This window comes from Nothobranchius furzeri, chromosome 1, assembly GCF_043380555.1.
Source record: "Nothobranchius furzeri strain GRZ-AD chromosome 1, NfurGRZ-RIMD1, whole genome shotgun sequence".
Lineage (NCBI taxonomy): Eukaryota > Metazoa > Chordata > Actinopteri > Cyprinodontiformes > Nothobranchiidae > Nothobranchius > Nothobranchius furzeri.
The window spans coordinates 46,222,835-46,231,452 of NC_091741.1; the positions used below are offsets into that span (position 1 = coordinate 46,222,835).

Consider the following 8,618-nt stretch of genomic DNA (forward strand, 5'->3'; position numbering starts at 1 on the left):
TGAGCTACAATGTTTACTGAGAACTGTAGCGTCTGTACACCAACATTCATTAATGTAGAAGCAGATTCCACGTCCTTTCGTCTTCCCTGACAGCTCTTTTTCACGGTCTGCGTGATGTAAACAAAACCCGGGCAGGTATAGTCCATTATCAGGCGTCAAGTCACAGAGCCCTGTTTCAATAAATCAGAGGGCAGCGGAGTGTGCAAAATCTCGGTTAGTCCTGTTCAGAAGGAGCAGCTCGTCCATTTTATTAGGTAGGGATCGGACGTTCGCTAGGTGTATTGCTGGGAGAGGCATACGAAATCCCCGCTGGCGGAGTCTCACCAGCGATCCTGCTCGTTTACCCCTCCTGCGTTTCCTTCTCCAACAAACAGCAGTTCCTCCGATCAAAACTTCCAATAAACTCCCCGGATCCTCAAATTTTTGAAAATCCGTCTCTGTGGTTTGTTGCCTGATACACAGTAGTTCATCTCTACTGAAAGTAATCTGTTTTGCATCGCTGATTTCCAAAAAAATGTACAAAAACAACACAAACAAAAGAGAGCAATGTACCGAGGCTGCCATCTGCGGCGCCATCCTGCAATGATCTTTTAACACAGAATGTCCTGTTATGGAGATACGATCTAAACCAATCCAGAGCTGACCCTTTGATCCCAACCCATCATTCCAAGCGATCGAGTAGAATCGCGTGGTCAACTGTGTCGAAGGCTGCCGTCAGGTCTAACAACAGAAGCACCACAGATGTACCCTGATCTAGTGATAGATAGATGTCATTTAGGACCCTCAGTAGAGCTGACTCTGTGCTATGGCCAGACCTGAGCCCTGAATGGAAAACCTCAAACAGATCAGAGTCAGCTAAATGTGAGACCAGCTGCTGATAAACAACTTTCTCAAGCAGTTTAGATGTAAAGGGCAGGGTAGAGATAGGCCTGTAATTTTCTATCACAGAGACATCAGCACCAGGTTTCTTCAGGGTCGGCCGAACAACTGCTGCTTTCAAAGCAGCTGGGACCACACCTGCGCTGTGGCTCCCATTGATAATCTGACCAAGTGAAGGGCCAAGACACAGGCAGCCTTCCAGAGACGAGGCGGCAGAACGTCAAGTGGAGAGCCAGGTGGCTTCTGCCTCGCAACTAGCTTATTCAGCTCAGAATAAGAAACAGTATTGAGGGAGCTCAGGGTGGGTGGTGATGAAGGAACTGGAACAGGGTCAATAGAGTTACCAGAAATAGCTGCTCGAATGCCTGATACTTTATCAACAAAGAATTTGTAAAAATCTTCAGAGTTTCCAGCAGCTGTAGGAAACATGAAGCCAGGCTCCTGATACACCAGAACAGAGTTCAGTGTTTTGTAGAGCATCTTGTGATTCTTGGAGTTTGTTTCAATGATGTCTGCAAAATAGGCCATTCTGGCAGCCCTCACAGCATCCTGATAAGCAACCAGTGACGCTCTGAACAACTCACGTGAGACCTGTAGGCCATCCTCAACAGTCGGCTACAGTGTACACACACATGCGTGTGTATAAGAAAAGCATCAGATGCGTTTGAGGTGTGCACTAGCATACCCAAGAGGCTGAAAAATTATATTGATTTCTCAAACACACCCATGCGCAGACAGCCTTGGGTGTCGGAGTCCTTCAGACCCTTACATTCATGATCCACGGCAGACTTTGGGTCACATCTATCACTCATCTAGGACAGTGAGTAATGTTGTGGAATTTTTTTAGAGACAATAAAATAATGAGAAATCAGTCCATGATTCAATCAAAAGGGTTTCATTTCAATATTGCAATATCGAAATGAGCAGACAGTCACAGAGGTTCTTCCCAAAGCAGCCTCAGGAGTGTGTCCTGCTCAGCAGAGGGCCCCATACTCTATATTTCCCCCGTGAACCCCCACCCAAAGTGCCTGCAGTGCTATAGGTAGGGGTGATCTGGACCCATACCTTGGGGCTGTGCTTATAAAAGATGGGGTGTAAATGATGCTTCTCCTGCCCGTTGAAGCAGAGTTCTCAGGAAATTGTAGCTAAACAGAAAAACCTTTATGGCTGTCATGAAACCAACTTCTCTGGCCCCACTTTAATTTCACAAGGGTCAAATAAATAAGAGAAATCAAATGTATTCATTACAACATCCTGTTTTATGGCCACATGGTCGCTACAATTATAAAAGCTAGAAAAGTCTACGCCAGTTGTCAGCAACCTGCAGCTCTGGAGCCAAGAGCGGCTCTTTGGACCTTCCACAATGGATCCTAATGACTTTAGTCAAAAAAGATTTAAGATGTTTAAAAAAGTGGGTCGTGTTTTGAAATGTAAATGTAATAATCATGGAAGTTTAAGATGCTTCTTGAGTTTGTTCATGGAATAATTGTGGTGCATTTTCATAAAAGACTTACATTACTGTACATCATTTTCTGCAAATATTAACAACCTGTTCAAAAAAATTAACTTCCATACTTTTAGCTAAATGTTTTTGAATCAACATACCCAGTAAAAGATTAATATCCATAATTTTAGCAAAACTTAGAAATGGTTTTCATTCAAACCTTTATAATAGGAAAATTTTGTGATTCTTTTTCTCTAAGTTGATAGCAATATTTTTGGGGAAAAAAGCATTTCTGACTCAGAAAAATAGTCAGAATCCTGATTTGTCAGAAAAACAAATTTCTTTCTCTCCATAGAAAAATAATAATAGGAATAAAATAATGTATTTTTTTAATAATAATAATCTTTTTTTATTTTGCACAATTCTTATAGGAAATGCAACTCAAAGGGCTTTACAAATTAAAATGACCCCACCTACCCACATTCCCTCCCAACCCCAGGAATGTCAAAGCATTTTAACAACAATACCCCCTCATTACACTCATGTCCTGACCTGACACACGCGCGCGCGCACACACGCACACACACACACACCATTTTTATTTCATTCAAAGGACAAGAGAAAAGAAGATTTTAAAAAAGACAAAACAATAAAATTCTTTACAAAATCCATGGAAATAATGCGCAAATGGAAGAACACATCTTATCAAGCCCCTTTTTACATTATAATAAACATCTGGTTAAAGAAATGTAACCACAACAAAACCTTCCGCAAACATAACAGAAAACTTAGTCCACAAATCAGATTTATAACTTCAAACAATCAAACTTTCAACAACTACGACAAATCCACAGGGGCCTCATTAGCCTTAAGACTGCATGAAAGCACTCTCCAGTGCAAATTCATGTTAAAAGGGGTTATTCAATATTAACGTTCTAACAACAGTCAGCCTTTATTGTGTATCTCTTTGCCAATTTATTTCTACTGACTTAGTTTTAATCACTTAATTATATAATCTATTTTAATATATCAACATACCCAGTAAAAAATTAATATCCATAATTTAAGCAAACATTAGAAACAATTTTCATTTAAACACTTTATAATAGGAACATTTTCTGATTCATTTTCTCTAAGTCGATAGCAATATTTTTTGGGTAAAAAGCATTTCTGACTTTAATCTCAGAAAAAGTCAGAATCCTGATTTTTCAGAAAAACAAATTTCTTTTTAAGATGTCTTAATCCTTTTTCCATAGAAATTTCTCAGGAATGATAAACTGTCTTTTTTAAAGTTTTTCTAACCGTTAAGACTCTAAACAAGTTTTATTCCGGTGGAACGAGGGGAAAACGTCTCGTTTCCGATTCGAGTTCTGGTCAATTTCCTGACGTTTGCTGGACATATATGTAGTACAACCCTCCGCCGCTATGGGGCGGTCGCACTTTTCAGACACACAAAAAGCAAAGGATTATGGGTGTTTCCCTCCATTCAAATACAACGTGAACGTTACGTCCCCCACATTTTGTGGCTGCGCAACGGTCAGTACAGATGCTAGTCTGCTCTCCAGAAAGACGGGTTTGAGAAAGACTTGAAAGCTAATTTTTGATCAGAAGACAACCTACTATCCGAACGGACTTGTCGAAAGCCGTTAAATAGACCAGAGGGTTTTGTTTTCTCTTCTGCTTTTTTTTGTTTTGCTATGTGTAGAAAGATGATGGATACTTCAACGTCAAAGTTTATGAAGCCGGATTGTCTGAGACCTGGATCCAAGCCGAGATGGAGTCCACTCCAGGTGTCCGCGGAAAACGGGACATCCATCAAAAAATGCGGCTGTCGGAAGCGGAGACGGCCGCAGAAGGCCAGGCACGCAGCGCTCACAGAGAAGGAAGCTCCGTTGGGCTTTTTCCAGCAGGAGAAACGGGAGTCCTGTCGGGCCTGTGCGGCCTACCAACAACTACCAGCCGGGGCGATGGCGCCGAGAAACACAACACAGTATCTGATAAGTAATGTGTATGATGACGAGAAGATAGACGAGACGCAGCTACTTTCCCCTGAAACGTCGGCACACATTTACTGTGAGTCTCTGTCGCCCAGAAGCGTGTCGGCCGCTCTGGACTCGTACTACGACGCCATTCTGACTCACCAGCTTCGAGACTTTGAGCGATTATTTGGTGTAGTGTGGAAACCGGAATGAACTGGTCTACGTGACTTTGTGAAACTGTCCTGACTTCCCCTCGCCAGACCACTTTTTGTGGGGACATGTGTACTAAGGTGTGAATGGTTTCATATTTGACATGTTTTTTGTTTGGGATAGCCCAGGTTGTGTGTTTATGATCCTTCATGGTTGGGCTTTATTTGTCTCACAGCGGCGCTTTGGACGCTGCCCGGCCAGTAGGGGTCGCTCCTGAGGCCTACGTGGCTTCGTCCAGAGGAACCAAACGCACCTCAGTCCTGGTCCGGTCCACGGATTGTAAAATCCAGGTAAACCGGAACAGGTATCTTGTTGCACTGTTCTATTGTCCTTGATGACAATATGTTCATAGATTCTGGGGCTGAAGGAAAGGAGGGGAAAGGTGTTATGCACAGTCACTGTTGTCTGAGCGTTTTCCAGGTGCCAGGACACGTGACACATCTGGGAGAGGAGCGGCAGAGCGAGGAGGTCTGGCTTCATTTAACTGGCAAAAGGTATCGCCCAGTGCTCGCTCGCTGTGACTTGTAACCCTTTAATGAAAATAAGAGGCGATCCTGATTTTTTAAAAAAGAATATATTGTAAAGTTTCTTTTTGTTTTAATAAATGCTCATTTTTGAATCTGACATTTGTTGTGTGGTGACTTTTTTAATAAACCTGTGTGGTGACTTTTTTTTAATAAACCTTAATCAACTATTGAGTTTCCTCATCTGCAAACTAGTAATACAGCTATGCTAATGGGAGTGTCATCCTGGAGACTAGGATGTGTTTCATATGGTGACACATTATCTCCGAAAGAACTTGTCTCGCTTATTCTAATGTTTCTATACTAGGAGGTTTTTGTAATGTCAACGAAACATTTAAAAATGTATAAAACTGCTGTTTGAACAGCATCAGAGCACTTGTTTTCATATAGGTCTGGTTAGATGTCTTTAAAGTGTTATCATTCACAACTAAGGATTTGTAAGCCTACAATGTGCTTTAAATGGGATAATTATTGGATGAACAGTTTTAAGTAGTACAAATTAATTTAAACATCTCCGAGGAGTTTAAAGCTGGGCGGACACTGCTACTTTTTCACTTGTAGCACTGCTTCAGCGCAAACTACGCACGTCTGGTAGCAGCACGTCGGACCTAAGAAATATGCTAAAAAATAGCAGTGTTTACACAACACATCAGACTTTTTTTGTCTTGTTTTGCCTGTTCTTCGGCAGTGCTGCAGGAGGACACAAGGATTTATGGGGGCTGACTTTAGCAGATTTATTATCGGATAGCTCTGCAAGGACTTCATTTTAAAATGGGAAAATGTATTTTGGTTTTTTCACAAGCACAGAAAGGAAGATGTATACTTTGTTAGAATTTAGCTAGAATAATTAACAAATTTATATCTCCTCAAATGCAAGTATAGTAACCAAAAACCTAATTTCAAGCACTACATAAAATTGATTAGTGGATCACTACACAAAAAAAGCTTTAAAAACTATAACTATTTGCACCACCTATAATTTATTTGGATGTGCGTAACATTTCTGTAGTGAACCCCCTGGCATGATTCAATCAATCAAAGCTTTATTTATAAAGCGCCTTCCGCAACCCTGTCAGGAAGCCCAAAGCGCTGAACATGGTACAGTTGTAGGTAAATATATTGAATAAATCAACAATAAAAGCAATTCAAATTACAAAATAGAAATTACAAGATAGATGAAACATTCTGGTACAGGACAAACAGGTGGAAAGAGTACTAAAATGTCCTACTTAAGTACGAGTACCAATACTTTGATAAGTTTTTACTCAATTACAAGTAAAAGTACTTGCCTAAATTTTTACTCAAGTAAAAGTAAAAAGTATCGTAAACTAAATGTACTCAAAGTAAAAGTTACTTGGTTACATTTTTGTCAGCGCAAGGATGGCTACATCTAAGTAGTGCTAAATCACAACGCCAGTTCACAATTCGCTCGTGTGTGCGCACACACACACTCAAACCCGCAAGGCTTGAAGGAGGGATTTCTATTCAATCAGTGAGAACAGGACGTGCACATTGATTGGACGAGGTTTTTCTTGGATGGTTAGTTTCAAATGTGATTAAAATTATTCTTTCTTTTGAGAAAAAAATAATTTTTTAGATGCCATCAGTATGTGTGGTATCTCAATGTTCTCATGACAAAACTCTAACATGAGACTGTGCTCTAACCTGTCACATAACAAGCTAAATGAAAGTCTAACATTTCAGATGGACCATATGACAGCAGCTAATGTTGGCCCTGCCCTACTTTACCTCTACATTACAGTTTCTTTATCCATGTCCATCCTAGACCTCCTCTCTGACTTTCATGTGTATATAGAGCAGCTGATTTTTAAAGTTAGAGTTCATCCTTGATAGTGGGTTCACTCACTCATTTAGCCGATCACCACTGAAATCAGTTTGTTCATTCCAATCCTCCTAAATAATCCTCCAGTCGTCCAACTGGAATCCTTGAGGGTCCCGTAACGTCCATCCTGTCAGAACAGGCCTTGGGAGCCCAGGTGTTACTAGACCTAATGGTGTCTCCTCACCAGCGTGAGCCAGTCTGTGAAGGTTGGACTCCAAACATGAACTTTAAATTCATGCATTCATCTCCTCTTGTAGCACATTAACATGTTTTAAAAGGCATGTATCATGATATGTTACACCTCCCAGACCAAAGATAAGATAAAACATTATCATAGACACTATTAAGATGTCATTATTTATGAAATATAAGTTATTTTCTTGAGCCATTACTTCAGCCAAGATATAAGATGCATGGATTTGATGAAACCACGCTGTCTCATGCAGTTCTATATGTGTAACACACACACACATGCACGCTCGCACATGCACATGCAAGCGCGCGCACACACACACACACACTGCAGCATGTTCAAATCATTTGAATGACTAATTTAACTACACTGGACTGCTTTTGTAATAATTTAATCTTTTATTCTGGACTAAAATAAATAAACAAGCTAAATCATCACAAATCTGTGGCATCAAGGAGCCTTTTCTGAGTTCAAACACAGGGATGGAGCACAATGTTTACACCTGAACAGTATCAGGATGTTTTAACTCACAGAGGCCTGCAGGTCTTCTGTTTTATGAGCAAAGCGCTGATAATCCGCTTCTTATGAGCGCTAAATGTTATTTTGCCGCTGCTGTGCGGAGCGGTAGAGAAACAATTCAAACACGGAACCGAGTCCGGCTACCGAACCGAGCAGAATTCTGATGACGTCACACCGGTGCGCGTAGGTGCGGGTTCCAACCCACAGGAGAGGAGGGAGAGAGGAGGTAAACAGCGAGTTGATCGACTGAACTGATGTCTTTGAGCTAAAGTGTACACCCACACACCCCCAACAGTTTAGACGTGGCGCTCATGCAGGTGTCTCTTTCCGTTCCGACGCTGCTTCACGTAATATTTGTAATTTATTAAGCCTATAATTTATTTTTACTCAGTAACGGATATGATTTAAAATGTATCGAATTACAATTCTTTTTAAAAAACTTACTCAAGTAAAAGTAAAAGTACAGCTTTTAAAAACGACTTAAAAACTTTAAATATACAAAAAAAACTACTCAATTACAGTAATGTGAGTAAATGTAATTCGTTACTTTCCACCTCTGAGGACAAATGTGTGAAACACATTTGGATTGAGTGGATGGATTGAGTGAACCAATGAAAACTGTGAAATAAATTCAACATAAAAGATGGCCAAAATCAAACATTATCTGCAAACGCCAAGTGGAGGAGTTGTGTTTTTAGGTGATTCTTAAAGACTGGCAGAGATGGGGACAGCCTAACTGAGGGTGGCAACTGGTTCCAGAGTAACGGTGCTAGGACTGAGAAAGCCCGGTCCCCACGGATACGACACCTAGAACGAGGGACAGCGAGCAGGCCTTGGTCAGAGGAGCGCAGAGCGCGTGATGGGGAATGTTTGTTCAGGAGAGTGGCCAGATAGGGGGGACCACCACCCTGGAAGAAATGATAAACAAAGACGAGGATTTTGAATTGTGAGCTATAGCAAATCGGAAGCCAGTGCAGGGAGGCCAGAACCGGACTGATGTGGTCCCGTTTCCTGGTCCCAGTCAGGA

General features: G+C 41.1%; 1 long non-coding RNA gene across 1 annotated transcript; it reads left to right on the forward strand.

The window, feature by feature from the left end:
* Positions 1-4,365: 4,365 nt before the first annotated feature.
* Positions 4,366-4,955, forward strand: LOC139066334 (uncharacterized). The gene is made up of 2 exons (XR_011519240.1): positions 4,366-4,592; positions 4,688-4,955. It is a non-coding gene; the product is annotated as an uncharacterized lncRNA (long non-coding RNA).
* The last annotated feature ends 3,663 nt before the right edge of the window (positions 4,956-8,618 follow it).